Below are 6,180 nucleotides of genomic sequence, written 5' to 3'. Positions count from 1 at the left end.
AACAGAAAATTACTCTGTTGCTTTTTGCTCTACGGAGTCAGTGTGACACTTAAAATATAACCACAATAACTTGTTGTGCAATCTAAAACGACAGTTTCTTCCATAGAAGGAAAACACGTGCTGTAGACTTGCAGTGCAATATGGAGTCAAAGCACTGAAGTCTTCCATGTCGCTCTCATGCTAATATTTATATGTCTCCACCACACAAACCATTGGTGCTCACCTTGACTTATGGTTTCATTCAGAAAGTTGGAATTGATAGAAAGGCTGGGGTACCAGATAACTTGCTGACATCACAAAGTTGCTAGAGGAATTTATCATGGCGGAGGTCATCTTCTCGGCGGTTGTCGGGGACATGGTCGGCAGGGTGATATCTCTTCTTGCCGGCCAGTTCAAGGGCCAAGGGTGCACAGACGCCAAGCTACGGAGGATTTGCCATATGCTTGTCAAGGTTCACAGTGCAGTAGAGGAGGCCAAAGGGAGGCAGATCACAAACTGCGGCACCCTCGAGTGGCTCTCGGAGCTCAACGACGGTGTGTACCAGGGCCGCTACTTGCTCAACACGGTCCGATGCAGAGAGCAGGAGCTTGACAATGAGCATGCTGACAAGGTAGTTGCACAACCTTTCTCTTTCTCCTTGTTTAATCCTGCAAAGCGTGTGCGCATAGCAGCCGGCGCCATGAAGAGCCTATTGTCTGGCCATGATGTTGGTGTTGGTGAGGACATAGATAGAGTGGTAGAGATCTTGGAAACCGTATCTACTGATCTCAAGGAGTTCATGATGCTCCTACACAACTGCCAGCCCATCCATCGTCCTTTGGCTACTAATATCTTTGTCGAGGGGCAGATGTTCGGCAGACACATCGACAAAGAGAGGATCATCAACTTCCTGCTGCACGATGGTGGTTCGTCAACTGAAGAAAAAGTGGGTGTGCTTCCCATCGTCGGCGACATAGGAGTCGGGAAGACCACCCTTGCGCAGCATGTCTGCGATGATAAGAGGGTGCGCAGCCACTTTCCAATAATCTTATATTCCAATCTCTCATACACCAGGGCAATGGCAAGGGGTGAGGCAGCGTTAGTTCTAGGATCCAGACACACAGTTAAAGATGCTAAAGAATTCATCGAGTCACTGCATGTACTCAAGCAGAAATACTTCACCAAGAGGTTCTTGATGGTATTTGAAGATGTTGACGCGGACAAGAAGCAGATGCTAGAAGAGATACTGCTGATCTTAAGACATGGAAAACATGGAAGCAGGATCATAATCACCACAAACAGCAGGGCCATCGCGGCGAGCATGGGAACGGTGCGGCCGATCAGTCTGAAGGTCATGCCGCACCAGGAGTACTGGTTCTTCTTCAAAGCGCACGCGTTTGCCGGCAGAGATGTAGAGGAGGACCCAAGGATGCTAGCAGAAGGCAAAGCGATTGCAAGGAAGTTAAACGGGTCCTTCTTCGGAGCGAAAATCATCGGCGGGGTGCTGAAGGCTCATCCGAATCCTCGGTTCTGGCGCAAGGTGCTGAGAAGCAATATAGGGGGGTTATCTCTGTTGGGTGATGGAATTGAGTACATTTCAGATTTGACAGAGAATTTGCTACCGATCGACGCAGACATGTCTAAGGTGACCATTTCTAAGGTTCCATATCCCTCTCAGACAGAACTGGCCAGGTTGGTATATCAGGCAAGTCCTAGCGCTAGTGTTGTTGCCCCGCGTGGTGATAACGGGTTTGCAAAAGTCTTGTTGTGCCGGTCAGTGCTGCCATTCCAAGTATTGTACTACACTGCTCATTGCAGTGTCCGCGGGCCGAACTATTCACCAGAGTGCATCAAACTCGAAAGAAGTAGATTTGCCCATCTTACTCCCCTCAAGAAAAGATTTCCTAATATCAGTAATATATGTGTGTGAAGATCAGACAGGAATTATGCCTATTTACATGGAATTGACAAATTGTAGAATACTCTGTTTTGAGTTGCATTGTACTAGTTCTTGTTTATTTCTGTATTCTTAGCTTGCTTGTGTTGCCTCCCCGGTATGTACATGAAGCTAGCTCGGATAACTGTAACCTGGCCCTTGATGTGTGGAATGAAAAGTAGCGAGTCTCTTATGCGGTTCCCTGAGCTGTGACAGGAGCTTGATTATCCAGACTAGTGTTCTGCGGGAGAACACCTGGGAACTAATCATGAAAATCGGGTTGGAAGTTCCATTGTGAGCTTTGCCGGCAGATTGATTAGGTTGTTTCTAGTACTTTCTAGACAACCTTCTCTCAGGATTGGCCGGGTCCTGCCATCCACTCACCGAGTATTCTAGGCGCATATGGTTTTGGGTTTAGGTACCTGATTAATCAAGAATGTTAGGTTTTTGGGTCCGGTTTTCCTTATAAACTGGACAAACTCTCTTCTTCTTAATGAAACGCAGAAACCCCCTGCCCTCACATGAGGTTTCTCAAAAAAGAGGCATTCGCCTTGGTGATATCTATGGAAATATGCTCCTGCTCGGTGCCGCATTCGCCAGGCGATGGTTTCAGCGGAGCAGGAGCCCCTCTCATCTCCTCCTCTTCCAGCCTGGAGGCTCTTCCCATCTGGCTTCCCACAGGTAGAGATGGACTGTCAATTATGCAAATTGTCAAGGATGAGGTTGTCCTAAATTTACCTGAAATAAGAGCACTTGCTGCAGCAGCACACAGACGGTCTTCACTGATGGGTTTTCACTTTCAGACACTTCACAATACCAGATGCCACACCACCTGAGCTTGAATTGTACTCTAACTGTTAAACATGTAAGAAATCATCGCAAGGAAACCCAATTCTGCAAATGTGGCTATGGAAGATGACCACACAATTGACAGGTCAAATGCACTGCAAGCGCCAATGGTTAGGCTATGGCAACAATAGACAGGTCTGCGAGCATCAGTGATTACGCTATGGTAACAATAGACAGGTAGCACATCCTTGCCTTCTAAGGATGTTGATGGTCTAAGACAAGGACTAGTCGTTCACTGCATTAGTCATCAGGCAAACTCAGAATATATTTTCGTATCTAGTACCATACAACCAATAAATAATAGCCAACAGAAAATTATCCCTGTTATTTTTTGTTCTATCATGTTGGCATGACACTTAAAATAGTATAACTGGTGGTGCAATCTAGAACGGCAGTCCCTTTCATAGAAGGAAAACACGCATTGTAGACTTGTAGTGCAATATAGAGTCAAAGCACTGAAGTCTTTCATGTCACTCTCGTGGCAATATTCATATAACTCTACCACACAAACCATTGGTGCTCACCTTGACTTCTGGTTTCATTCAGAAACTTATAGTTGTTAGAAAGGTTGGGGTACCAGGTAACTTGCGAACATCACATTCAGACAGTTGCTAGAGGAATTTATCATGGCAGAGGTCATCTTCTCGGCGGTTGTCGGAGACATGGTCGGCAGGGCGATATCTCTTATTGCTGGCCAGTTCAAAGGCCAAGGGCGCACCGAGGCCAAGCTACGAAGGATCTGCCACATGCTCGTCAAGGTCCATAGTGCAGTAGAGGAGGCCAAAGGAAGGCATATAACAAACTATGGCACCCTCGAGTGGCTTTCGGAGCTCAACAACGGCATGTACCATGGCCGCTACTTGCTCGACACAGTCGGATGCAGAGAGCAGGAGCTTGAAGATGAGCAAGCTGACAAGGTAGTTGAACAACGTTTCTCTTTCTCCTTGTTTAATCCTGCAAAGCGTGTGCGCATAGCAGCGTGTGCCATGAAGAGCCTATTGTCTCGCCATGATATTGGTGTTGGTGAGGAGATAGATAGAGTGGTAGAGATCTTGGAAACCGTATCCAGTGATCTCAAAGAGTTCATGATGCTCATACAAAATTGCCAGCCCATGCATCGTCCTTTGCCTACCAATATCTTCATCGAGGGGCAGATGTTCGGCCGATATGTTGAGAAAGAGAGGATAATCACCTTCTTGGTGCACGATGGTGGTCCGTTAACTGGGGAGAAATTGGGTGTGCTTCCCAGTGTCGGCGACATGGGAGTCGGGAAGACCACCCTTGTGCAGCATGTCTGCGATGATGAGAGGGTGCGCCAACACTTTCCAATAATTTTGTATTCCAATTTCTCATACACCAGGGCAATGGCATGGGGTGAGGCACCGTTTGTTCTAGGATCCAAACACGCAGTTAGAGATGCTAAAAAATTCATCGAGTCACTGCATGTACTCGAGGAGAAATACCTCACCAAGAGGTTTTTATTGGTATTTGAAGATGTTGACACGGGCAAACAACAGACGCTAGAAGAGTTACTGCCGATCTTAAGACATGGCAAACGTGGAAGCAGGATCATAGTCACCACAAACAGCAAGACTGTCGCGGCGAGCATGGGAACAGTGCAGCCGGTCAATTTGAAGGTTATGCCGCATCAGGAGTACTGGTTCTTCTTCAAGGCACATGCGTTTGCTGGCAGAGATGTCGAGGAGGACCCGAGGATGCCAGCAGCGGGCAAGGCAATTGCAAGGAAGTTAAATGGGTCCTTCTTCGGAGCGAAAATTGTCGGTGGGGTGCTGAAAGCTCATCCAAATCCCTGGTTCTGGAACAAGGTGTTGAGGAGCAATATTGGGGGTTGTCTCTGTTGGGCGATGGAATTGGGTATATTGCAGATTTTGCAGAGAATTTGGTACCAATCTACGTAGACGTGTGTAAGGTGACCATTTCTAGGAGTCCATTTCTCTTTCAGACAGAACTAGCTAGGTTGGAGCATTTGTATCAGGCAAGTCCTGGTGCTAGTGCTGCTTGCCCGCGTGGTGATATCCGGTTCGCAAAAGTTCTGTTCTGCAGGTCCATGTTAGCACTTAGCACTCCAGCTCTTATACTTCACTGCTGATTGGAATGTGCGCGGGCCGGACTATTCAGCAGAGTTCATCAAAATTTAAGGAAGTAGACTTGCCCATACACTCCCGTCAAGAAAAGGTTTGCCAATACATGTGTGTGAAGATCAGACAGGAATTACGCCTGTTTACATGGAATCTGATGCAATCATCCCCCATGGAATTGACCAGTACGTGCAGAGCTGAATGCTCTGTTCTGAGTTGTATTGTTGCTGTTGTTTTTTCTTGTTTTGTTTGGTATATATATACATGAAACTGGCTCCAATAACTGCAACATGGCCCTTGATGTGTAGAATGACAAGTAGTGAGTCTCTTGTACGGTGCCAAGAGCTTGATTATCCAGTTATAAATTCCATTAGAAGTATTGTTCTGCAGGAGGTGCTGGGCATCGGTCTTTAATTTTCACACATTTGAAGTGAATTAGTGTGCAAAAAAGTTGTACGTAAACTCTTCCCCATTGCAATTTTCACACATCTGAAGCTAAATCGGTTCACTATTGCCCTCGTATAGGATCAGCAAAATAAGCTGTAATAGCTCACTAACAAGTCATAGCAACCTGTAAGCCATCATTGCAAATATAGCAAAGGGAAAGATGGGTAGTACTGAGAGTAAATATTTTCAACTTCTGTTGATTACACTAACCAATACCTATACCCAGGACTGAAATCCATGCACTGTTAGTAAAGTTATGAACAGGCGGTTGTTTCTGAAAACTCTCAATAGATGACTGAACTAAAAAAGAGATGATTGTCCACAGAATCTCTAATTTTTTTTAAGGATACCATATACGTACTGCTAGCACAAAAAAGCGTTACGCACAGCAGACAGCAGAAAAGTTAAAGCTCATGTATCAGAGAAGAGGCCGTCACCTTGGTGAAATCCAAGGAAATATGCTCCTGCTCGGCGCCACAACGACGGTTTCATAACAGCAGGAATCCCTGTTCTTGGCTTCTCACGGGTAGAAGATGGACACTGTCAATTGGTCTTGCAAATTGACTAGTGAGTGCTGCTTGCAAGGTGTCCCAAATTTACCTGATAGTATAGCACCCTCTGCAGCCACACACAAATGATCTTCACCCACCTGAGCTTGAATTGTGCATGTTAGACCTGCAAGAAGTCGCCACAAGGAAACACAACTCTGTAAATGCGGCTCCGGGTTAACACAACATTTGAAGCTCATTTGTATAATATATAAGGAAAAGCTCATTTGTATCAGAGAAAAGGCCTTCACCTTGTGATATCCGAGGAGATTTGCTCCTGCTCAGTGCCGCATTTGCCTGGCAATGGTTACAGCAGAGCAGG

At 46.1% G+C, this 6,180-nt stretch overlaps 1 pseudogene; it reads left to right on the top strand.

Annotated features, from left to right (window-relative positions):
• Positions 1-255: 255 nt before the first annotated feature.
• On the top strand, positions 256-5,470 carry LOC123147782 (uncharacterized; annotated as a pseudogene).
• The last annotated feature ends 710 nt before the right edge of the window (positions 5,471-6,180 follow it).

The sequence above is a fragment of the Triticum aestivum genome, chromosome 7A, assembly GCF_018294505.1.
Source record: "Triticum aestivum cultivar Chinese Spring chromosome 7A, IWGSC CS RefSeq v2.1, whole genome shotgun sequence".
Taxonomy (NCBI): Eukaryota; Viridiplantae; Streptophyta; class Magnoliopsida; order Poales; family Poaceae; genus Triticum; species Triticum aestivum.
Note: the sequence above shows the minus strand (reverse complement) of the source record. Positions and strands in the feature narration are given on the sequence as shown.